The sequence below is a fragment of the Cebus imitator genome, unplaced genomic scaffold (genome assembly GCF_001604975.1).
Source record: "Cebus imitator isolate Cc_AM_T3 unplaced genomic scaffold, Cebus_imitator-1.0 Scaffold46, whole genome shotgun sequence".
In the NCBI taxonomy this organism is placed as follows: Eukaryota; Metazoa; Chordata; class Mammalia; order Primates; family Cebidae; genus Cebus; species Cebus imitator.
The window spans coordinates 2534509-2561017 of record NW_016107361.1 but is presented as its reverse complement, the minus strand read 5'-3'; the positions used below and the strand labels follow the sequence as shown (position 1 = coordinate 2561017).

Here is a 26509-nt window from a genome sequence, read left to right as displayed (position 1 = left end):
GTCTCAAAAAACAAAACAAAACAAAACAAAACAAAACAAAACAAAACACCAATGCTGTCTCTATAGCCAGAGTTGCTCTTGCATCTGGTCCTGATTCCTCTCTGGCATCATCCAAACTTGGGTTTCCAGCCTCTTGTCCATTCTATGAGCTGCTTGTTATCCCCTTAATACATCCCCTTTATTGCTTAAGTAAGCAGTTGTTTCCTCTTACTCGCAAATGAAGAATCTTATCTGAGAAGTATTTCCCTATGAATCTTCGAAGTCTCATTACATTTTACCTTGTTTTGTTGTAATTTGTATATTTGCAAGGTCAGATGCTAACTTTTAAAACTTTGTTCACATATTTTTTCTTCCATGAGACCTTTCTTAATATGTCTACTTGTTAATTTTTCTATTATTCAAACTCTGACTGATGGCATTAATAACCAAGAGTCATTATTTGAATATAGATCTCTCATTTTTCCTTCAAGACTTAAATAGAATCAAACCAACTTTCTGAGTGGAATGATAGCTGGTTGATCTAACTAGTTTCATCAACTAAACTCACCAAAAGGACAGATGCAAACCCCCTACCAGGTAAAGATATTTAAACAAGTAAGAGGTCTTCTCAATATACAACACTTTACGTTCCCAAAAGTAACCAAACAAGGGAGATGAGGATGTCAGATTGGAGGGTGCTTAATGGAGTTTTTCAGGGACTTCCTCTGGGAGGTCAAAGAACTCTCTACATATGTGGCAGCCCAACCTATCTACACACAGGCTTTGCATGAATAATAGATGCTTTATATGCAGGCTTCTTGATTTTGAATTTACTATTTCCATTCTACAGGTAAAAAATAAATGGCTCATGGAACTTCAATGACTTGGAACACTGTATTCTGAATTTATCAAGGTCTCCAAATCCTGAGCTGTTTCCACCTAACATCACTAAAATGTTGATTGAGGATAAGAGGTAGCAGAGGGTAAAAGGAATCATCCTAGGGAGTGTCAAGTGAAGACTGGATTCTAATAGCAGCCCTGCCACTGTCCAGCTAGTTGGGTCACCTTCGGGCAGTCACTCAATTTGTTATAGGCTTTAGTTTTATTATTTGTATTAGGTCGAAGCCTATGGAGATGCTGATTTCATAGGTTACAAAGGTCAGAGTTCAACAATTTAATGAAATGAGGCTGTGGGAGGAGTATGACAACATAATTTGTTGTTGTCTATTATTTTCCATAATTACAATTTGTGCTATGATCTAAATGTGTCCTTCAAAATTCATATGTTGAAATGTAATTGCCAATGTGATGATATGAATTATAATATAAAGAGATAGAGCCTTTAGGAGGAGATTAAGTTATGATTGTAAATGGAATTAGTGACCTTGTAAAAATCTGGAGGGAACTAACTAGGCCCTTTATTGCTCTTCTCCCTTCCAAAATATGAAGACACGGCATTCATCTCTTCTGTCCGTTTGCCCCTTCTGCCATGTGAAGATGCAACATGAATGCCTTACCTCGCCATATCTTGAATCTGTAGGGACCTTGATCTTGGACTTCCTATATCCAGAACTGTAAGAAATAAGTTGTTATAACAAATTATCTGGTCTCACATATTTTATAATAGCAGCAGAAACAGAATAAGACAATTTGATAGCCACCATGGTCTCTATAAAAAAAACTCTGCCATGATTAATGGTGATGACTTTGCAAGGTCAGACAAGTCAGTTGACTCCCTGGAAGCTGCATTACTTAGTATTGACATAGGATGATTCCACCCAACCAGAAGCACAGTATGAGAATTTTCTATTATTTCTATGCACTACATCAGGGTTTTGAAACTTGGATACCAAAGGCAAGGAAACAGTGAATGCTAGAATAGCACACTGAAATCTTACTTCATCTTGTTGTGTGAAAATTTAGAATAAGGATAAACAGGAAGAACCCAAGGAATTGATCTGAATTTCATTTTCCTTTTGCCTTTTATCCCAATTATAGAACCGTTTCCAGGAGTGGTTGTCTCATGGAAATCCCTTGGGTCTTTTGTTGTAATCAGGACACGAAGCCTAATGCTTTAGGATGCTGTAATTATGTTTTCCATCAGTGTTTTCTCAGGGGACTGGCTTCAGAACTCAGAAAATTCTTCTCAAGGAAATGAAATTGTTCTGATTTAAAAGTCATGGTTTCTACTGAAATTTGAGTGGTCTTTAGCCTCAGAAATTTATGAAAGGAAGTGATAGGCAGAATCGAGTAAGACTGAGGGTGAATGAAGTGGGAGATTACCATCTTTTAACTGCTACAAAGGGAGTCCAACTTGACCGTTTCCTATGTGTAGAAAGTTGGAATTATTGGAAAGTTTTCTGCATGGATGGCTATTTAAGACAATGCAATCTAGATGTCAGCTGGGACAAGCTCTAAAGATCTGAAAAAATTATGATGCTGAGTTCTTCATCCATTTCTATTGTGGTGTAACAAACTATATCAAAATGTAGTGACTTAAAACAACCACCATTTTATGTACTCATGATTCTATGGGTCAAGAATTCAAGCAGGCCTTAGTGGTGACATTGGCCAGGTCACTCAGACAACTGAACTAAGTTAGTTTCTTAGAGGTCCAAGAAGCCTTTATTTGCATATTTATACGTTGTATTTTTGTGCTTCTCTTGTATCCTGTTTCTCTTCATATGTGTAGCTTGGGCTTCCTCACAAAATGGCAGTCTCATGGTAGCATGATTTCTAGCATGGTAGCTGGCTTCCAAGGACTGTCTCAATATTGAAGTCAGAAGGCAGGGATCTCTTCAGGCCCAGGCTTAGATGTTATATTGCATCACTTCTGCTTCAGGTCATCCAGCCAGATTCAAGGGTATGGGAAACAGATCTCATCTCCTGATGGCAGAGTGAGAGAGGTAACATTGCAAAAGAGCATGTAGAACGGGAAATATTGTTAGGGCCATCTTGGAAAAGATAATCTACCACACTTGGCTTATGAAAATTTAAAGCCATTCTCATCATTTCTCTGAATCCTTGCTCCAGAGCACCCATGGTGCAATTAAAGGCTTAATTGCAACTGTACAGCAATTCGACTTCTCCCTCTGTTTCCCCAATTTCCTCTATGAGACTGTGGCTGAGACCACTCCCTAGTAAACTTCCTGCACACAATTCTCCACCTCAGATTCTGTCTCTTGGGAATTAATCTAAGAAAAACGTTTTTGTGTACTTTCCTCTAATGAGAGAGCTGCTCTTCTGTCAGAAATATCTTTTTCTCTAGGAAGATTAGCAGTAGGGTAGATATGCAAAGGAGTCATCTTTGAACATCCAAATTAGAGTTTTTGAATTCATATCAGGATAATAATATTGAAATCCAGTATTTGTTGTATGAGAAGAAGAATTGTAAATTTCAAATTTTCTTTGCACATTTTATTTTTATATATGAAGAAACTTGCTGGGTGTGATTCTGGATCTTAGAATTAATTTAAAGCCGTAATGTAGAGAGAATGCAAGGAGGGTTCCATCCACACAGAAAAGAAAGTCTGAAAAGAGTGTAACTCTTTCCTGTACCAAAACCCTGAAAATACGGTTAGAATCCCCAGAAAAAAAAAATGGGACAGTCCCAGAGAGAAGTGGCTTACTCCTTGCTTTTTTAGAAGATTGGAAAGATTTCAAACTGTTTTGTAGATAATTAATTAATAGCGGCTAAGGGGGAGATTTAGGTAAAGAAACAGGCAAAAGTACTGCTCTCTGAGTCTGTCTTTGCCCTCATGCACAATAAAAGGTATCTGCATTTCCTGCAATCTCCTGGAGGGAGTTCAGTGTCAGGCAAGCAGCAAGGCTGATATTGCAAGGGAGTAAAGTGGTAATCATTTCTTTATACATCTGAATAGTGGAGTATAGTCATTCTATTAACAGATGCAATCTCTGCCTCAAGGTTTTTACAGTCTACTTATTCATATTTATAGTTAATTTCAATGTTTTAGGGCAACTGCTAAGCTAGAGATAGCCACTGTGTGCTAGCGGATCATAGAGGAAGAACATTTGTGTATCACTGGGGACCCTTGTTGAAGATAGTAACTAAGTTGAGTCCTGAAAGATGGGTAAAAATACCTAGAGATGGGTTGGTGGTGCAGCAAACCACCATGGCACACATTTATGTATGTATCAAACCTGCACATCTTGCACATGTATCCCAGGACTTAAAATTAAATTAACATTTTTTTAAAAGCTAGAGAAAAAGAGAGAGCAAATCAGGAGCAGTGGCTCATGCCTGTAATCCCAGCACTTTGGGAGGCCATGGTGGGAGGACTAGTTGAGCCCAAGAGTTCAAGTCCAGCCTGGATAACACAGTGAGATTCAATCTCTATAAACAGAAAGAGAGAGAGAAGACATTCGATGCAGAGAAGGCAACTAAACAAAGGCACACTGGGAACAATAAACTAAGAGCCCAAACTGAAGTGGTAGCTTTAGATTTAAAGAAAGAAATAGTTCAATGCAGTATAAATAACATAATTTAGTGTTCTATTGAATTTGGAGAGCAAAAGAGAAAGAGGAGTCTAGGCCAATCCAAGGTTTGTACCCAGTACATACCCAGTTGGGTACATACTGATTTTATTGAGACATGGTAAATTTGTTAGTGTGTGTGTGCATGTGTATGTGTGTGTGTGTGTTAGGATAAGACTAAACAGCTTTAAAAAGATAAAGATAACTAACAATAATCCTGTAGCTTACCTGACATAGACCTTTAAATACAGCCTCTCATACTTTAGTTCAAGGTCAGCGTTCCAGGTTGGTGGGTAGATCTTCTTCTTATTCAGTAACCCAGGTTCCTAGGTTGCTCTTCCATTCCTTGAAGCCTTGTCATCATCTGCATTGAGGCTAAGTTCCCTAGATTCCAGAGGCTGTAAGGGGAAAGGAAAATGAAACACAGAAGAAACAGGTCTGGACATCTTAAGTCACAGAGCTGGAAGTGGCACACATGACATTTGTTCACATTCCTTTGAGGAGAAATTAACGTGGTCACAACTAACGTCAAAAAAGCCTGGGAAATTGTGTATGTCTGGGAACCTCTATGTCAACTTGCAGTTCTGTTTCTTTGAAGGAAGAAGATAGTGGATTTTGGTGGACAGTGAGCAGTCTCTGCTACAGTCAAGTATGTGAAGGTGGCTAATGAGGTATATTTAAGAGCCATTGAACTATAAGAGTAGATGAGATCACAAGACTGTGTGTGCAGATCAGAAAAGAGAACAAAGGAGGAGGCAGCAACATGCAGAAGAGGAGCTCATGAAGGTGATCATGCAGGACTGTACACAGATATGGTAGTACATCCTTCTCTTTCTTACATATTTTGATTGTTTTTGCCTGCCCAGCATCTAAGCCTTCTTCCTATGTTTGAAGAATTCCTTATCTCATAAATTTTGATGTTCAATGGCTCTTAAATATATCTCGTTAGCCATCTTCACTTACTTGACTGTAGCAGAGACTGCTCACTGTCCACCAAAATCCATTATCTTCTTCCTTCATAGAAATAGAATTGCAAATTGACACAGAGGTTCCCAGACCTACACAATTTCCCAGGCTTTTTTGACGTTAGTTGTGACCACGTTAATTTCTCCTCAAAGGAATGTGAACAAATGTCATGTGTGCCACTTCCAGCTCTGTGACTTAAGATGTCCAGACCTGTTTCTTCTGTGTTTCATTTTCTTTCCCCTTGCAATGTCTGAAATCCATGAAACTTAGCCTCAATACAGATGATGAGAAGGCTTTAAGGAATGGAAGAGAGGCTGAAGATGCTACATATTTATTTCCCAGACTTCCTTGTATTGAGAGTGTGAACATGTGACCTAGTTCTGCTAATCAAATGCATCTATAAGTTGCAAGCTAGTAACATAGAGAATGGAAAACTGGAGAACCCTCTGGCAGCAGCGGTGGTTGCCGTGAGATAAAGTTTTCAGGACAGCCATGAGAGTGGTGCTATGGCTGTGTCCAGAATCCAGTACTGGTGATACTGGCAGTACAAACTGAAGTACTTAATGCATATGTCAGTAATGATATTGGTGTTCCAAGTAGTCCATTTGTGCTGGATTATTTTAAGCACTGTTTCTGCCTGCAGAGCTTGTGAGCACCTTTGCCATCTTCCTCTGAGCTTCTTAGATCAATGCAAGATCATTACAATAAATTCTTTTTTTCTTAAAAGACCAGAATCTCTTTCTCCCACAATTAAGAGCTATTGCAATACATCTCTTAAAATGCACACTTTTGGTTTTTCCTTTGTATTTTAAAGGTCTTGTGAGTATGTTTCAAAATATTATCTAAGAAGGAAAGCATCTGCTTTTGAGAAAATGTAGGGGATCTAAATTTCTTGAGAAAAATATGTATGTGCATAATGTAAGTCCTGGAACATAGGTTGTGGTAATAACCTATGGTTTGTTACAAAAACCCCTACCATATTCAGGAAGGCAAATCTAGAAATCATTATGATTTAGAAAATGTTCTAGGTTTTGTTTTCTGAAATACAAGGCTGATGGTTTTCTTAAGTTGCACAAATATTGGTTTAGATCTTAAGAGAAACTGTACATGTGCTTTTAGCAGTGAATAAGTAATGGGAAGTGCAGAAGAAATGTTAAGCTATTAGTTCTTCCTTAATAATGCAAATTTCAAACATGATTTTAAATTTATTTCCCAGGTCAGGTGACTATTTCATAAATTAACCTATTCTCATGGGAATAAGTTAAATGTGTTATAATTTTAGACAGGATTTCTTTATCTGTCTACTTCTGGACTTAGCTGTTGAGATAAACTCTCTAATTAAAAGGACACAGATTTAAATAGAGATAGAAGATAGCTGATAATTTTATAAAAACTAGAAATCTGACAGTATTATTTTGCATTAGAGTTATTTTAAATGATTTATTCTTTAAGGCCCCTACTCCTTACCTTCTCGTAACACTCTTTTCTGCCTCTTTTTACCAAGACCTTCCTAAGTGAACATTGACTTCTCTATTACACATACCCATCACTGGTCCTAAGTGATCCAACTATCTTTTCATTTTTTAAAAAATTAAAATTTTTTTTTTTTTTTTAGAAATGGGGTTTCACCATGTTGCCCAGGCTGGTCTCGAACTGCTGACCTCAGGTGATACACAAGCCTTGGCCTCCCAAAGTGCTGGGATTACAGGCGTGAGCCACCATGCCCAGCTTCCATTTCATTTTTTACTTAAAGAAATAAAATCGGCTGGGCACGGTGGCTCACGCCTATAATCCCAGCACTTTGGGAGGATGAGGTGGGTGGATCACGAGGTCAAGATATTGAGACCATCCTGGTCAACATGGTGAAACCTCATCTCTACTAAAAATACAAAAATTAGCTAGGCATGGTGGCGCGTGCCTGTAGTCCCAGCTACTTGGGAGGCTAAGGCAGGAGAATTGCTTGAACCTGGGAGGCGGAGGTTTCGGTGAGCTGAGATCGCACCATTGCACTCCAGCCTGGGCAACAAGAGGGAAACTCCGTCTCAAAAAATAAATAAATAAATAAATAAATAAATAAATAAATAAATAAATAAAATCATTTTGGGGGTTTGTGTGTATGTTAATTTACTTATCAAGGCAGTCTTAGCTTTGAGGTCAGGGGATCTTTAATAAGCTTTGTTTTTGAGTAAAAAGATGAGATACAACTAGGAAGAACTGTACTCATTAAACAAAAAAACCCTAAAATTAAAAAAAAAAACAACTTTAATTTTAGCTAGTGCTACCCTGTGTCTATGAATTTCAGGACTGGAATTTTGCCAACCCCTACTTCTCTCATATGGAAATGAGAATATTATTTTTCAGCTACAATGCTTAAGAGTGGAACTGGGCTTATGCCCCAGGGCACTGAATCGATATTTATTGTCTGGGTCAATATGTTTGGGTCTTTGTTATCACTTGTAGGAGAGTCTGGTTTAGAGACATGTAGGATCAAAACACTTATTTCTAATCGAAGCAATTTTATTTCTGAACTTTTGGATATCGATTGTACCAAAGCAGGGTTAGGTCTGATTAATTGGAGTGATCTGGCTCATTCAGACAAGAAAAACTTGGATCTCTTACACATTAGACTGTTGTTTTTTAATATGTTGAACTGATGAGGAGGCAGGTGACAGCACTTCTACTGTCAGCCTCAGGGTTAGTAGCTATGCAGGTTAGGGAAATATACCTAACACGCCTGGGTCAACTAAACATTCATAATATGATCAAATTGAATTCATTCTCTTCAGTTTGAGCATTATACAACTGAATGATTTAAGACCTTTCTTGAGACTCCTTACATATCTGATTTGTGAAGACACAGGCCATATGGAGATGAACACAATAATTATACAGTGTCCTAGAAAATATTGGGGTTAAGAGCACAGGTTATAGAAGGCCTGACTTAAATCTCAACATTGCCACATAGACAAATTATTTATCCTATGTCACCTTAGTCCTTGAGAATTAAGATTTTTAAATGATTATAGCTAATCCTAGTTCAAAATCAATTGTCTAAAGAATGCGAATAGTCTGACTTTCCTCTGACCTGCATACTTAAAAGATTATTCTTGCTCATCCCATTACTGGGTAAATATCCAAAGGAATAGAAATCATTCCTTTATAAAGATGCATACACGTGTATGTGCACTACAGCACTGTTCACAATAGCAAAGAGATTGACAGGGGCTGACAGAGCACATCAATGTCCTCTGAGGCCCCATGCCCTCTTCTGGTGGCTGCCCTCCACAGCAGCTCTTCAGAGGATCCCAGCAATGAACTGTTTTAGGGAAAGTGGCTTCCTGCCCAAACTGGATGGGACACGTCGGGTGGGGGGAGAGAGCTATTTCTAAGGCCCCTCCCTGTCTCCCCAGCAATTAAAACAGACTCCTCTCTGGCCCCATGGCCTTGGTCTCAGAGAAAAAAAAATTCCAACCCAAATATCCATCAGTGATAGACCAGATAAAGAAAATGTGGTACATATACACCATGGAATAGTATGCAGTCATAAAAAAGGAAGAGATGATGTCTTTTTCAGGGATATGAATGGAGTGGAAGACATTATCCTCAGCAAACTAACACAGGAACAGAAAACCAAACACAGCATATACTCATTTATAAGTGGGAGCTGAACAATGAGAACACATGGACACAGGGAGGAGGACAACACAGATTGGAGTTTGTCAGGAGTAGCAGGGTGGGAGGAAGCGCATCAGGATAGATAGCTAATGCATGTGGGGCTAAATACCTAGGTGATGGGTTGATAGATGCAGTAAACCACCATGGCAGATGTTTACCTATGTAACAAACCTGCACATCCTGCACATGCATCCTGAAAGTTAAAATAAAATTAAAATTAAAAAACGGTCACCCTTGCTCTCTCTACTTTCTCCTACCAATTCACTGTAACATGGAGCTTCCACCCCACTGCCTCATGGTAGCTAAGGCAACTGCTGTTCTCACTACATCATCTTTTATTATTGTGAAATTTGAGACACACTTTTTTTGTCTTTGTGTTACATTTTGTAGCATTTGCCAGTCTTCTTCTTTTTTAAAAAAAATTCTCCTAATTTCTGAAACACTATTCTTGTCGAGTTTTCCTCTGATCATTCCTTCTTAGTTTTAGTCTGTCCTCTGTAAATGTTCTCCCTAAATGTTGGCAGGCATTAGAGTTCTTTCCAAGGTACTCTTATCACTTCATGTACTCTCATAAGATTTCACTTGGGCTCAGGGCTCCAATAACTGTCTCCAGTCCACACTTTTTCCTGAGTCTTTTGTCTATTGGGCAGCTGGACCTAGACACCTCACATCTTACAAACACAAATGTGAAACAGTACTCATCATTTCCTATAAAAATGTGCTCCTCTTTAAAATTCTTTTCCCAGTACATTCTCCCAGAAGCCCAAACAGAAACCTGAAATTCAGCTGTGACCTCACCTTGCCTACCTATCCCAGGACCTGTATATTCCATCTCTTTAGAATAGATAGGGTGTGTTTACTCTCCGTCTCCACTGCTACCATTTTTTAAAAGATTACTTCACCAGCCACCTAAGTGATCTGTTTGTTTCCTCATTTTCCAATACATCTCCCATTTGAAAGGACACTCTTGCCTCAGACAAATCTGTTCTGTGAATCCCCTTTTGAGTATAGAAGGTCCTCCTTCATGACTTGAACACTGACTCAGCCAACTCCTCCCTCAACAGTTGCCTCCTCTCCTACATTCCCCATTCCCACTCCACTGAACTACTTGGGGTCCTTGCCAATGAAGCATATTCTTGAAGGTCACTTTGCTGAATGCCACTTAGCACCTTTGTCCTCAATCTTATGAATAAATCCAATTTATCTTTTGATGAGTTAAAGAATAATTTGCTCTGAGAAGACGCTACCCTAACTCTCTGCTGAGCTACTATATTACTGTTTACCTTCTTTCACAGAACTTCTCACAAACTGTATATTTATTTACTAATTTAAAATTTTCCCTGAGAGGCAGAGAGAAGGCCATGATACTACTCACAATAAAGCAGTGGAATCCCTACGTTTAGTCTTCCTCAGGGGAAATAGAATCTCACTATGTACATAGACTCCATCTGGATAGCTCTGAGGTGCAACTCTGTCAAGTACAGCAAGAGAAATTGAAGCAATTATGCTTCTTGTGGTATGAGTGATAAAGTCCTTTCTGACATACAAACCTTGTGTTTTCCATAAAGCATCGATGAAACCAGTAATCAGTTGACTTAGTAGTTTGTAAAATTAGGGTCAAACCAAATCCCAGACCCAAATATTTTATTTTTAATATTTAATTTTATTTATATCCTTTCTTGAGGCAGGGTCTCACCCAGGCTGGAGTTCAATAGCGTGATCTCAGCTCACTGTAGCCTCGACCTTCTGGACTCAAGCAATCTTCACACCTCAGCCTCCCAAATAGCCAAGACTACAGGCATGGGCCAACACTCCTAGCTAATTTTGTGCATATTTTTGTACAGTCGAAGTCTCACTATGTTGCCCAGGTTAGTCTCGAACACCTAGACTCAAGCAATGCTCCCATCTCAGCCTCCCAAAGTGTTGGCATTACAGGCATCAGCTACTGTGCCTGACAAAACTAACTATGTTTTTTTAGGAAAAAGTTTTTAACTATAATCTCAACTTATTTAATATCCAATGACTATTCATGCTTTTGTCTCTTTAGCAAGCACTGGCAGTCTCTGCCTTTCAGGGAATTTACTCATTTCATTAAGTTGTTGAATTTAGCAAAACAAAATTGTTTATTTTCTTATTACACATTTTTTTTTTGTAGAAAGTGAAGTGATGCTATCTATGTCTTTACCAAAACTGGTTATCTGTTCTCTCATTTCTCCCAAAGAGATAGAAATAGTTTAAATCAGTGCTGTGGGCATTTATTTACAGCTTTAGACAAGGAACAGTCAAATTTGGAATGTAGGAAATTTGTCTCCTCTGTTCCATTTTCTGTTCATCTGTTCATGTTATGTCCTCATTCCAAGCAAGCCTGTCATTTTATACAACTATAGGTCTCATGGGTCTATTCATGAAAATTTCATGAGTGATACGTTTTCATAATCACACAAGTCATGGACAGTATGTCTGGTTTCTTAAAAACTTCGGTGAATTTATTTTTAACAATTCTATTTTCCCCTTCCATTTTACTCATTGATTCCGGGTGCTATGGGCAGAATTAGATATTGCCGAATCTTTAGGGCTTTATAGATTCACTTAAAATATATTTTATAAAATATGCCCCTTGATTCTGTTCACTGGAGAGAATATTATAAACCTAGAAATGAAGTTATGAAAATGTGTCTTGCTGCCAATTATTTTGCCAGTTTTTGCATGTAAATATGCACCTATCAATTCTGAGAAGGTACCTTATACAATTATCAAAATATTTTCATGAAATCAATACTTTTCTTCTTATTATTATTTGAGATGGTGTTTTGCTCTTGTGGCCCAGGCTGGAGTGCAATGGCATGATCTCGGCTCACTGCAACCTTTGCCTCCTGCGTTCAAGTGATTCTCCTGCCTCAGCCTCCTGAGTAGCTGGGATTACAGGCTTGCGCCACCATGCCTCGCTAATTTTTTGTATTTTTAGTAGAGATGGGGTTTCATTATGTTGCCCAGGCTGGTCTTGAACTCCTTACCGCAGGTGGTCCACTCACCTCAGCCTCCCAAAGTGCTTGGGTTACAGGCATGAGCCACTGTGTCCAGCAGAATCAGTTCTTTCCACCAGAAAAAAAAAAAAAAATCAAGCTAAATATATATGTCCCTAATAGAGAGAATGTTATCATGTGTCTTCTCCAGCTTTTCTTACTCTGTAGTCTTGATGATTGAGCAGGGAGCTCTGTTCAATGAGAACTGAGCAACATGGGAATCTTCGGAGTGATCTTAAGTTTATGATGTTTCAGGTTTGCTGTTGTTTACTACTCATTCAACTGGGTTTCAGCTTTATAAATTTTATCTGTATGTTTACTTCTGTTATATTTTTAGGTAGGTTAATATGTTTACAATTGTTTAACTTTATTTTGTGTTTTACTGTCATTTTATGGAGTTTTATATGACAGAAATGATAAATACATGTGTTTACATACTTTTTTTTCAGTAGAAATCTTCCCATAGTACTGTAATTATTACTTTATCTGTCTCTGACTAATTTAAATATCCTCTGAGAGAATATCTAGACTTACTTATTTTTGTATAATTAAAACAATAATAAAATATGAAGAATAAAATAATAGAATATAAGCAATGAAATAGTAATAAAATTTAGCCCCAGGTAAACCACCATAAGCTCTCACTAGATTATTTTAATTAACTTGTATAGTGCAAAATACAGGCACAGCTGAGAGAAGGAACTTCTTAAAGGCTGCATGGATAGGAAGTCTTCCAACAGACTGTGTTGCGCTCTAATTAAATTGTTTGGATCTGACAGGGGGTGAAAGTTTTTCTGTTCAGTTCTCATTATCCATTTTAATACATTTATTCTCAATATAAGCAACTTGCTTAGATTTGAAATAAGATTAAATCTTACCCAGAAGAAAACAGAACATGGCAGCAGAGCAAATTGCTATCATTTTATGTCAAGTAAAATAAATTTCACTTCATGATGATATGTGGAACACTATAATACATTCTCAGCACTAATATTGCCTTCTTTCCCAGGAAAAATATAAACATTCAATTCCAAGAATTGCTTTCTACCCACAAATAGTTGTTCATGAAATAATTACCTCTTCCTTTCCTCAAAATCAATGGATTGATACAGTTTCCATACAGAAGTCTTACATCCATTCGTTGCAATATTCTTTGTGTTGATCTTCATTCACTATAGAAAACCAAATTGATCATATACAGAGCATTCTTATGTACATTTATATTGACATTTATTGACTCACAGAAGAGAATCAATTTGAAGTTAAGAGCAAAATAACTGACCAGATTTCATTTTAATGCTCAATCCAAAAACAATAGTTAGCAATGCGAGGCAAGTGAATATTCTAGCTGTCGTAAAGATAAAAATCTTAATATTGACTGCCAATTATACTCTAAAATTAACATTCCTTCCATCCCTCTGTCTTTCCTTCCTTCGTTCTCCCTCTCACACATTCCCTTGAAGAAGTAATACTTAACAGATAGTAAAAAAATTAAAGTACAAAGGTATACCGTAAAAACAGGTTGATGGCTCACCACCAGCCTCTTGTCTCTCTCCCCATACACATCTTCTGGGGAGCAGCCAATTTAATGTGAATCATTCGAGATATAGTCTATGCCATACATGTGTATATACACAGATATTAAATTTTTAATTTTTCTCAAAGGTTCGCATATCACAAATACTTTTTGAACCTTCATTTTCACTTAATGATATATATTGGTGATTTTCTGTTTAGGAATATTTATGTTTAACAGCTGTGACTGCCCTTGTATAGATGTAGCAGCCTGGAACATATATCCTACTGGTGAAAATTTAGGTGGTTTTTGCTTTTATGTTACTACCAACAATGCGGTAATATATATTTAAGTATATATTCCTCGTACATAAGGGATAAATATCTGTAGAATGTGTAATTGCTGGGGAATAAAGTATGTATACTTACTATTTTGAGAGACATTTCAAATTTGCAAGTTTATAATCTCACTTAATGTATGGATGGTCATGGCTTCTCCATGTCACATGTTATTAAATTTTTACTTTTTCTGTCCTGATTGAAAAGTCTCGACTCATTTAGTTTTATTTTGCACTTCTCTGTTATAAATAGGGTCCAGCATCCTTTTGTATAAGTACCATTTAGATTTGACTTTTTATTTTCTTTACCTATTTCTCTATTGGATGGTTGATTTGTACAAGCATATTATATTAATTAAATTAGTTCTTATCTTTTGTGTTGCAAATATTTTTTTCGAATTTTTATTTATCATGTGAACTAATTTATGTTAAAATTTTTATTTTTAGGAAGTCAAATATATCTTATTTCAATAGCATCTGGTTTTTGTTTGATTGCTAAGAGAGAGAATAAGAGAGTTCAAAATGTTTCTCACATTTTCTTTTAGCAACCTTAGTAACCTCATCTACCTTTTAAAATCAACGTTATATAGAAAACGCTTTACCTGGATGTATTTGTCTCTAAAAAGTGATGTATGAGCTCAGCTGTCACTATGTCTATAATTTACTTTGAAAGGTTTTTTTTTTTTTTTTTGCACGTATAGTATGATACCACGTGTGTTACTTAGCTTATGCTATCTTGCAGACAAGCTAGTGTTACCTCGGAAACCAGAACTCCTGAGGAGTAACCACAGGCTATTCTGTTATCCCAATCTCCATCAAGCTTTGCTTTTCTAATTAGTATATTGGATATCAGAAATAGTTTTTTATTTTTAAAAATTCTGTTGAAAATTGTTACCTGCTCACTAGCTTGATGAAAACTAGAAATGCAATCTTATTGATGAAATTAAAGGTCTTTAAGATGTATGGAGAGGTCAAAAAAATTTGGAGTTATTCTCTACTCATGCATGAACAGGATTTAAGAATCCATTGAGGTCATATTTCGCACCTTTAGGGATGGAGCTAGAGCCTTGAATCTTAAAACAGTTCCGGCTCCAGCCATTGATTTAAAAGACTGGTTGATGTTGATTATATGATGCTGCTGATTATATGGGTGACAGAGTCTCTTCTCATGAATGTTGTCAGGTATAGCGCATGTGCATCTTTTAAGTAAGTTTGTGGTTACAGCACCTGAAACTTTAGTCAACTGGATTTCATCAAATTTACAGAGCAGGTCATGGATTTGTGCTGTTTGCTGTTGATTGTTCAATCAGTGTTTGTATATGCATTTGGAAACTTGCTTGCTTTCTAACCAAAGGAATACCTGACTTTGTCCATCTCCTCAAGGGTTTTCAGTGGCTACTGTTATATATACAAACTGAACTGTACATACTCAATAAACTTAAGTCAGCTGGTAACAACTTAATTCATTGCTGATAGTCATTTTCTTGCTATAATCTCATCTGCTAAGTATTATAATAATTCATATTTATTTTATTTTATTTTATTTTATTTTATTTTGAGACAGGGTCTTTGCTCTTGTATCCCAGGCTGGAGTGCAGTGGCGCAGTATGGGCTCACTGCAACCTCTGCCTCCCAGGTTCAAGTGATTCTCCTGCCTCAGCCTCCCAAGTAGCTGGGATTATAGGCAAGTGCTGCCTATAATTTTTTGTATTTTTAGTAGAGATGGGGTTTCTCCATGTTGGTCAGGCTGAGTAATTCATATTTCTCTGCTGATCTGAAAGGCTATATTTATCATATACTAAATTCCCATAGACATTTGAATCTGTTTCTGGATTGTTCATCTGTTTACTCAATCTATGCTAACATCAAATTTTTAATTTATATTTTAGCTTATTTTTAAGAATTTTCTGAGTTATTTAGTATGTTTATTTTTTCATGTAAACAAAGAATATTGTCTCCCCCAACCCCTACCATAAAGATATCCATTGGTATTCTATCTATCATCTATCTATCTATCTATCATCACTTATATAGTGCTTACTACACACTCTTAACTAATTTTCATAACAACTCCGTAGGTAGGTTTTATTATTAGTCTAGTGTTATAGGTGAGTCACAGATAAGTGAAGTAATTTAGTTGCGAACATGCTAAAATTACAAGCTAATATGGAAATCTTTATAATTTTTAGTCTTCTTAACCAAAAACAAGTAGGTATTTCCACTTACAAAAGTTTTCTCTTAATTTTTCTGTAGGCTTTATAGTTTTCTTCCTATAGATTATATACACATCTAAAGTTCATTCTTTAGTTGTAACTGCAAGTTTTTTCATCTATTATATTCTATAATGGACTGTTGCTTACATATATAAGCTCAAAACCAAAAGACTACTGATTTTTCAGTGTTAGTTTCATAACCACTTAGAGGTTAAGACTCTCTTACTATGGTTTCTTGAAGTACAATGTTATTATCTACAAATAATATATTTGCTTTCTTCTTTCCATTTTCTTGTCTTTCTGGTACCTAATTAAGTCAGCTAGCACACCCAAAACTATATTAAATGTTCTTTGAGTGGGAAATCTCATTGTATGATTTTAGCTTGTTTTGAGAGCACCTTAAGAAGAATACTCTTAGATATTTGTAGGTCTTCTCACTACATTCTGTATAACCCAATTGCATGGTATTTATGTTTTGTTTGTTTGTTTGCCTGTTTTAGGATTGTAATTCCAGAACCTTTGGGACATACATACATGCTGATCAAACGTTTACTGAATGCAGAAGTCAGTGAATGGATGAATAAATGGCATAGTTACTTAAGGAAAGTATGTACTGTCATTTTTTTCATTAATCTCTTCATTAATTAATTTTCATTAATTAAACTTCTTTTTTTTTTTTTGTCAGACTTTTTGCCCTCAATGTTCTTTTGTTTTTACAGTTTTTATGTTTTTCCCACTGTCTGGAATCTAATTGTCGATTTTCCAAAGACCTCACCAACCTGATTTTGTTCTACCTATCCAAACCTAATTTGTACCATTCTCCCAAATGGTACAAATGTTTCTGTTCTCTGTGAGGCCTATCTCTACTGTCCCATACAAAAACACACTAGACTCATTCCCATTTTAATGTCTTCATTCTGGGTTCCCTTTTTGGCTTCCCATTATTCTCCACATCACTTTGAATAGCCAAATTCTACCCATTCTTCATACTTTAAGATCAAAAGCTGTCTCTCTCATAAGCATTCTCAATTTTCCCAGCATTTATTCTCATGCCTTTTTTGAAACATCTACAACATTTGTGGTCAATACTGGATACCCTAGTAGGTAATTATGTACTGTTTTGTATTGCTGTCAGTGATTCATGACTGTCCATCTCACTACCTAAATTAAATGCTTGAAGACAGTGGTCTTAGGCTGTCCAGTATCCCCCCAGCGTCTTGCACAATGCTTAGCACGGAGGAGAGTGGAGCCTACAAATTAGCACCCATAAATAAATAAAGCCCATAACCTTAATTTTCTTGGCCAAAAATATCTCTTGAAAAATTGAATATGAATGCCTTAGGCTGTACATGTTTTCTTCTCTTAATCACAGCTTCTCTATCTCTATCTGATTTACACTTCATTTATACATTTATGTTACCTGCATGGCCTTGTAGACAAATTTGTTTGTGATACTACAGGGTTTCAGTATGGATTGGCTGAAAGATTCCTCCACAAGAGGTAAGATACAGTGTTAGTTAGATAAGCATAAACCACAGCTGATTACTGTCTCCAATTAAGAAATTAGGTTGGGAGATGAGGGTGCTCTGGCTCTCCTGCTTAAGTACCAGTACAAAAAAGCTTAGGATTAACATCTTAGCTGCAACGGAGTCTGGGAGACTGCATGATTTTTATGGGACACACTGATACTTTGAAGAAAGATGGGAATCTTTATTTAAAAAAGAGAAAATAGATATTGCGTGAGCAACAGCAGTGTCAGCCACACATAACTTTTTAAAGAGTAAAAACCAGAAAAAAAAAACACACAGGATTGAGTTTAATATCTTCAGGATCATTAGAATTTGCCTAGTTATCTGTATAGACAAAGAAAAAAATGAAAATGTGGTGATTAATTGATACATTCAGAGAACCTGTTTAAGAATGAACACTGAAATATGGCTTTCTAAACCTCTGAATTTTTGGAATAATTCAGACCATCTTATAAGAACCTGTGATATCATTCTCATAATTTATATGTCAAATATATCAAATGCTATTCAAATAAACAAAAACTATAAAATATATGAAATTCAAAATATACCAAAATAACACCTGAGTATACAGTGTTAACAATTTATCATAAGAGAAAAATTACAGAATATTTAATTGTAGATATATTTTTCTTTATTGATGAGGAGATAAAGATATTCAAAAGTTTTGTGGTTAAAGAAGTGAGCTTTCAGATGTGAAAAATAACCTACTTTCATTAAAAAATTTTATGTAAATGTAAAAATATGTAAAAGACTATTAAACAAGGATAATTATATTTAGATAGTTGAATTATAGGTAATTGTATTTTTTCTATATTTTATGAAAGGCTATTTTATCATAATAGAATATAATAAGATGATACAAAGAAACATTTGTCAAATCTACTTCATGAGAAGGATGTTACCAGTAAAAAGACATATATTTATCAAACCAAAACAAAATGGCCTCCTTATTGAAGAGATAAAAACATTCATATGAAATAAAACTGTCATATATTAATTAAATGAAAATTTAGCCTTCCTAATAGCAAATAATATGTATTAATGAAAATGAATTATGTTGAATTATAAATTTGTTAGAGCTAAATGCAGTATTTATTCTTTCATTTGACAGAGATGAAGAGCATTTTAAAGTGTTTTTCTCATATATTTTATCATTTTTGTTCATTTGAATAGGCTTTTGATATATTTGACTTATATAAATCATGAGAATGATGTCAGAGTTCTTATGGGATGGTGTCAATTATCATTCCAATAATTCTACCTACCTCTTACCAATACAAAATGTACCAGAATTAAAGGCCATAATTAAAATGTTTGACAGCATCTTCTTTACTGTTTTTTTATGAACGTTTATTTATACTATGATCTGGAGCAGGGTATGTAGAAGAGGGCAAGCTAGAATATAGAGCATTGTAGCAATCTTCTATGAAAAGATTTTTGTTCAATTTACTCAAAAGCAAATTTTAAAACATTTTAAATACTGGGGAACAGATATTTTAAAATAAGTAACTTAAAATTTTATTTCTATATTTCTATAGAACTGAGCAAATGAATCTGGATGTAAAAGAAAAAAGCAAAATTAATATCATTATTTAAGACTATAAGCAACAGTTTAAATGTTAAAACAGATATCTTGAAAATATATACTTTATATCTCACTTTAAGCTTTTACTTAATGAATCATGAAACAGGATTATAAAATTCAACTTATACTCTGAAGTGGCTGTTCAGAAAACAAGTGATATCTTTAGTTTGTATAGAGCTACTCTTGCCTTCCTCAGCCACCTCCAAGACAATGTAGCCATAGCCTGCCAGTTGGCTTTTTGCTGAAGCCATCAACCCACCAAGTAGGTGGAGACCAGATCATTCCTCTGCCCTCACTTCATTCATGCTCTTTCCCCCTGCCAGAGCCAATACTAGATAGAACAGAGACCTGCTAAAACCACTCTCTTTCCTTCCTTTATCTTTTCCTTCTTTTTCTCTCCTCAAGAAGTAAAAAGGCATGGGATTTTCGAAACTTGTGTCTCATCCACTGATGATACTAAAGGAGAAAGGAGTAAGAAGATTCTTGTTTAAGGCAGCAGCCTGGCTTACAAGATTAGTTTCCTAACACCATTTCCTATTTTTGAAAGGCAGATGCCAAATATTACCTTATTTTTTTTCTAGGAAAAGGAAAAAAGACTAACTTATGCAATTGTATTGGAAATTCAGATTTATTAATATTTATATCTGTTAGCTTATGTTTCTATTTACTATGCTTTTTTGATTAATTGCCTTATATTAGCATAATTCAGTTTTCATTATTTTACTTTTTCCTCCTCTAGATGTTTGAATGTTGTATGTTCTATTTTTATTCTTTTAATATTTTAATATTTCAGATACACATTTTTAATACATTTGTTTCTTTAAGTTTAAAATTAATCAATAATTCGACCTATCTCCTATGAATACAAAACAGAAAACTTTAAGTCTAATCATTTCTTTACAATATTCTGTGCTTATGTGTTCTCACATCCTCATCGACATTTGCTATTTTCTCTCTTTTTCATGTTAGCCAATTTGGTGGATGTATAGTAGTGTTGCATTATGGTTTAAATTTAAATTTGCATTGCCCTGATTGTTACTGAAGTGGAGCCCATTTTATATGTTTATTGACTATTGAATATCCTCTTTCAGAAACTATTTGTTTGTCTTTTATCTATATTTCTCTTTGGTTGGCTAAATTTTAATTACTGGTTTGTAGAAGTTGTTTACATTACTAGAGATGAGTCATCCCCAATCTATGACCTGCTTTTTTAGTAGTATGCACAAAAGTCATATATTTTTAATATGATCCAATGTATCTGTTTCTTCCTTTGGCTTTTTGTCCCAATTTAACAAATATTTGCTTATTTCACAGACCCAAAGATATTCTTCCATGTTTTTGTCTAAAGATTTTGTTTTGCTACCTTTTACTTTTAAATTTGCAGTTCATGTGAAAGTGATTCCTGTGTATGGTGTGAGGTACACGTCAAGATATATCACTTTTAATATGAATATCCAATTGACTAAAGTATTTTTATTGAAAACACCTCAGTGTCATCTTTGCCAGAAAATATTATTTATTGCAATGTTACTATATTCCCCTGGTCAATTTGCTAATCTGAGTGCCAATACTACCTTTATCTAAAGTAATATACCTTTTAATAGATGTTAATATCTGTTTTTGTAATTTCTCTAGTTTCATTCTTCTTTATAATTGCTTTGACTGTATTTAACTCTTTGTACCTCTATATAGACTATGAAACCAGCTTGTCAGGTTTTCTTTGCAAAAAACAAAAACAAAAAATTTAAAAAATTCTCCCTAATATTTTGACTGGGCCTGAACTAAATGTATATCCCAATTTAAGAAGAATTGACATCAACATCTTTTCACCATGGAGTTTTCCAGTTCATATACATAGTTTATTACTCTTGTCATGTATTTCTTTTTTCTTTTTGAGACACGGTCTTGCTCTTTTGCCCAGGCTGTGAATATGGCTGACTGCAGCCTCGACCTCCTAGGTTCAAGCAATCCTCCCACCTTGGTTTCCCAAGTAGCTGGGACCACAGGTGCATACTACCGTGCTCAGCTATTTTTTTTTTTTTTTTTTTTTTTTTTTTTAATTTTTGTAGAGATGAGGTCTTGCCATGTTGTTCAGGCTGGCCTTTAACCCCTGGACTCAAGTGATCCTTCTCCCTAAGCCTCCCAAAGTGCTGGGATTAAGTTTTGTAGTTCTGAGCACAGAAATCCTTCCTACTATCTAATAAATGTATTCCTAGATGTTTAGTGAATTTTTATAATATTGTAAATGGTACTATTTTGTTTTTCATTTTGGTTGCTGATATTTAGCAATATAATTAAATGTGTACATTGGTGTTGTATTTGTCAACCTTTCTGTGTCGATTTATTGGTTCTCTTGTGATGAGAATTAAATGACATGGTGCCTGTAAACCACATAGCATTGTGCCTAGGAAGAGCAAGGGCTCAATAAATTTTCAATAAATAAATTTTCTCTGTATTATAAGAAGAGATTTGTTATAGATTGAGTGTTGGTGACTGGGGTCCTTTCCAACTCTGAGACTTTATTATTTTATCATTGGATTAGACTTTGATCATAATTTATACTCTCAGCAGTATGCATCATAAACCACTGCTAAGGACATAATTCTGTGTGAAGAGAGAATTGTGAAGATTGTACGATACATTCTTTCACAAAAAACTATATTTTAGAGAAAGAAATAAAGTTTGAATCTTACCAATGGTAAGATAAGGCAACTACTATCAATGACAATGGAATTGATGTTAATGGCACTATAACAAAGCTAAATTATTGGTAGCCAATTAACGAGCCATGTAATTTTAGTGAAAATTACTCATGCTTTTAGATCCTCAGTTCCATTCATTATCATAATACTTCACTCAAACATTTGTAATGAGAATTTTCTCTGTAATGAGCATGATAGTATCTGGCACAAAGTGGATATTACAAAAATACTGACATTATTTATTCCAAAGTATGTAGCTTGACAGAAAAACATATATGTATATATTTTAGAGCCAAAGTTGGAAACAAAACACTTCTATATTTCATTTATAAAGACTGTTTTCTAATTAGTTCAAAATTATGTTATTTCATGCTATAATTTTGTAATATTCTTTTAATAACTAGTACTAATATTTGAAAATAATGCATTTGGGGATTAATTGATAAGTGAAGACTGATTATAAGGCTGTAACTTAATCAATGAATTCTTACACAGTATGATATGCAAAGGTACTAAATAGTTTAGTGTATCATTGACAACTTGAATAAAATTATGACATAAGTAATCCATTATTTGTTATAAGGCAAGGAAAAAAATCACTTTTTAGAAATTGATTAATGTCATATTAACAAAAAAGTTCACCTGCAATTCTAATAATTAGATATGTACTTATATAATAATTGTTATTACAACAATCATTTCACTTTTTAAGCAATTGCATTTGGTATAATATAGAAATAATGAAGATTTAAAATATTAGTTAACATTTTATAGTACACATATCCATGAAGATATAAAAGAGTAGTTCCTGATACTTTCTGTTTATTAGTTTTTATTTCTTTGCTTCAAACCCACTCCTCTCTACTCTTCTCTGTGATCCTGGAATTGGAACTTTGGACTCTGTGTTTCTTCACCACCTGGCTTCCTGCCAAACTGGGGCTGAGGAAGAATGCAAAACCAGAGGCAGAAAAGATTTGCTCCTTCCAGTTTTGTTTCCTGCTCCTGCAGTGTCACCACAGCAATCCTTCACATTGGCAGCAGCAGTTTCTTTCTTACACTCCCAGAGCCAGCTTCATTTGCCTCCTTAGAGATAACAGCACCAGCTTGCAGGTACCCCTTCAGGTGCCTTCCTGAGACTGCTGAGTCTCAGCTATGCAGGGTCCCTCTTCCATGCTCCTAAGATACCAGTAGCAGCTAGTCAGTTTAAATAACCTGAAGCTTTCTTTTCGTTCTTCCAGTCGTAAACATAGCAGCTGCCTCTTATAATTTCTTTATCTGTTACTTCAGTGTTTTCCTTTGCATTCTCCAATATTTCCTTAACAATTCCTTACATTAAATTTACTCTGTTAAAATAACTATAGTTTCTGTTTTTGTGGCTGGACCCTAACCAAAAGATTAATTATTTTTATAAGGCAAAGAAAAGTTGTGCATGTTTTATAAGCTTATTCATAATGATAGCAGTAACCAATCCAAAATAGAAAAAAAATTGAAGTGCATCCTAATTGTTGGGAATTGAGAGAGAAATTTATGTTTGAAATAATATAGATGTAATTAAAAGGTGAAAACATGAAATGACTAAAACTTTTTTTTTTTTAGGTGTGAGTATCTACTAAGGCATAAAAGCCCAATTGCTGAATGTCACTGCTTGTTTTTTATCCTTTTTGGCAAGCTATACATTTTCTCCATTAAAATTTTTGGAAAATCCTCTTGATTGTAGCACTGATTATGCTTCACCTTACAAAATCTGTTTCTGTTCTTCAGAGTAGGTTTTGCAAGACCCCTGACTGCCTCTCTGGCTGCCCCTGGAAGCTCCCCATGTGCTGTATCTCTGGTTATACTTTCCCAAAGCTAGTCCGCTGTAAACTTACAAGGTACCACCTCAGGGGTTGGTTTCAATTGCTTTTTTTCTAATAAGTAATTTTTATTTTATGAGGCTCAGAAGTTCAAGACAGAGAAGAATTAAAAGTACACAAAATCATTGACATTCTGCAAAGAGAATTTCCTCTAATATATGCCTCTGCATTCAAGTACAATTTGTTACAGCACACTGCTAAAGAAAGAACTAGACTAAATGTTTCCACCTACCCATTAATTCAAATAACATCTTCCTTTGTGAAATATCCATTCTCTCTGTTAGACCATGTGATCTTTCCACAGTGATATTAATAGGGCCATTCCTCTTTTGTCACTGGAAACAGACTTAAGAAATTTGAACCATAGTTCAGTTTCAGTAGAAATGTTATCAGGAGACCTAAATGTTTGTATGTGAAACACTAATATTTTTTCTTTGCAATTTTGCCGAATTCTTAGAGAGTGCAGATTTTGTATAACCCCAATTGCTTTTAAGAGTAGGTGGCAATCTTTTTTTTCCTTTCTCTTTTTTTTTTTTTTTTTGAGATTATTTCTTTTTTTTTTTTTTTTTTTTTTTTTTTTTGAGACAGAGTCTCACTCTGTGACCAGGTGCCAGGCTGGAGTACAGTGGCACAATCTCAGCTCACTGCAACCTCTGCCTTCCGGTTTCAAGTAATTCTCCTGCCTCAGCCTCCCAAGTAGCTGGGACCCCAGGCACACACCACCATGCCCAGCTAATTTTTGTAGTTTTAGTAGAGACGGGGTTTCATCATGTTGGCCAGGATGGGCTTGATCTCTTGACCTCATGATCTGCCCACCTCGGCCTCCCAAAGTGCTGGGATTACAGGCTTGAGCCACTGCTCCCAGCCGGTAGCAATCTTATTGAAAATAACAGCATTATGGAAAATATTGAAATAGTCATATTGAAAATAACAACTATTTACTCTTCAAAATTTCCAGGAATAAAGGCTTCTGATGGATTATGATTATTCATTCATTTGGTCAGGCAAAGCACATAGTAGGGGGATAATAAAACCAAACATTCTGGCTTCAAGGAGCTTATGAATTCCTATGACATAGTAAGTCATATGTATAAATAGAAATAATATAAAGAAGAAAGTTAGATGAAGAGAAATATATTTGCTTTAAAATAGTACTAAGGAAATTCAGTCTTAAAAAAATTACCTTTAATAAAGACAATAAGGGAATGCTCACTGTTACAGTGTTTGACTTGACCCTGAAACACAGACTATGGGGGAAGGGCATTCCAGGAAGAGTGAATGCTTGAGTTAAAGGCATGAGATGAAATTGGAAAGTATGAATGTTTTATAGGAAAAAGGGAGGAAATATATTAGCAGGGATGATTGAAAAAAGAGAATAGGAAAGAGAGAAACGAAAAGTAAATTCACTTTCTTCTTCTTCTTTTTTTTTTTTTTTTTTTTTTTTTTTTTTTTTTTTTTTTTTTTTTTTTTTTTTTTTTTTGCCAAGGGTTGTGCATTAGTACTTAGCTGACATTATTCTTTAACTTTGGTATACAACCCTACGGTAATCATAACCAGTGCCATAGTTAGTTGCTACAACCACAGCCATAATCACAATCATACTCCTACCACATTCACTAAATCTTTGGGAAATAACATAGATCTGTGGCTCTTAACTCTATCAAACTAGATGCTCCATTCACTGTTCTTTGATTAAATTTAGGGATATTAAAACCTGAAAACTACATACCTTTAAAATCAATATAATGACCTAAGTTCAATAAAAATGAAAAATAGTTCTTAATATTGTAAGTATATTTTGATATGTAAATATTAAATAAGATTACAACAGAAAACATATGAAGGAAGCTAGATATATGCACTTGTTCGGAATGAATAAACTTGGATTAAGAGAAATTAATCTGACACTTTCAGTAGAAGAACACAGAAGAATCATAGAGCAGAGACACAGAAGACATAAAAATAAAACCCAGCATTGGGATATATAACAGGAATTATTTGTATTCAGTAAAAGTGAGCTAACCTTAAATGATGCAAAGATAACAACAGATAATTATAATTACCTCTGTCTCTGACACTGGGAAGCAGGGAACAGAGAAGAGGCTGAAACAAACAGATACATCAGATGCCACAGAGAGGTTGTATGGTTGATTCTGGGCACAGGAAAATAGTAACAGGTAACTCCAAAAAAGAAAAAAATTTATGATATAATTTTCTAACCTAGATTTATCCTGTGCTGTAATTTACAATTACATAGGAGGTCAATAATATGAAAATTAAAATAAAACTTTTTAAATAGATACAGTTAAGATTTCTAAATGGTATCTGCCCCAGCTAATTTAAAAATATTCTGTTCTAAGTCTGTTAGAAGGAGTCTCAGTATCTTCTGTTACATATTCGTACATGAACTAAGCTTTAGAAGGCAGGCCAATAGTAGTGTATTGTGTCAAAATCCACTAGCAGTGTTGCTCTACATAATGTGATTTCCTAAAATAATGGTCAATATTTCTGTTGTATTTTTGAAAAGTATTCAAACCATGAGAAATATTTTGTGATTATATTTTAAAGATGTTATGTGTTTATATGTCAAGTGTTTTAAGCTCAGCTAATTATAAACTGTTCTTTCAGTTGCAT

General features: G+C 35.0%; 1 long non-coding RNA gene across 2 annotated transcripts in view; it reads right to left on the bottom strand.

The window, feature by feature from the left end:
• The window catches only part of LOC119470988, a 110173-nt gene that overhangs the window by 56400 nt on the left and 27264 nt on the right, over positions 1-26509 (bottom strand). For both annotated transcript variants that reach the window (XR_005199974.1, XR_005199973.1), the window contains exons 2-4: positions 13215-13309; positions 4702-4871; positions 1497-1551 (exon numbers count right to left, since the gene is read on the bottom strand). This is a non-coding gene — a long non-coding RNA (uncharacterized LOC119470988). The remainder of the gene's footprint in view (positions 1-1496; positions 1552-4701; positions 4872-13214; positions 13310-26509) is intronic.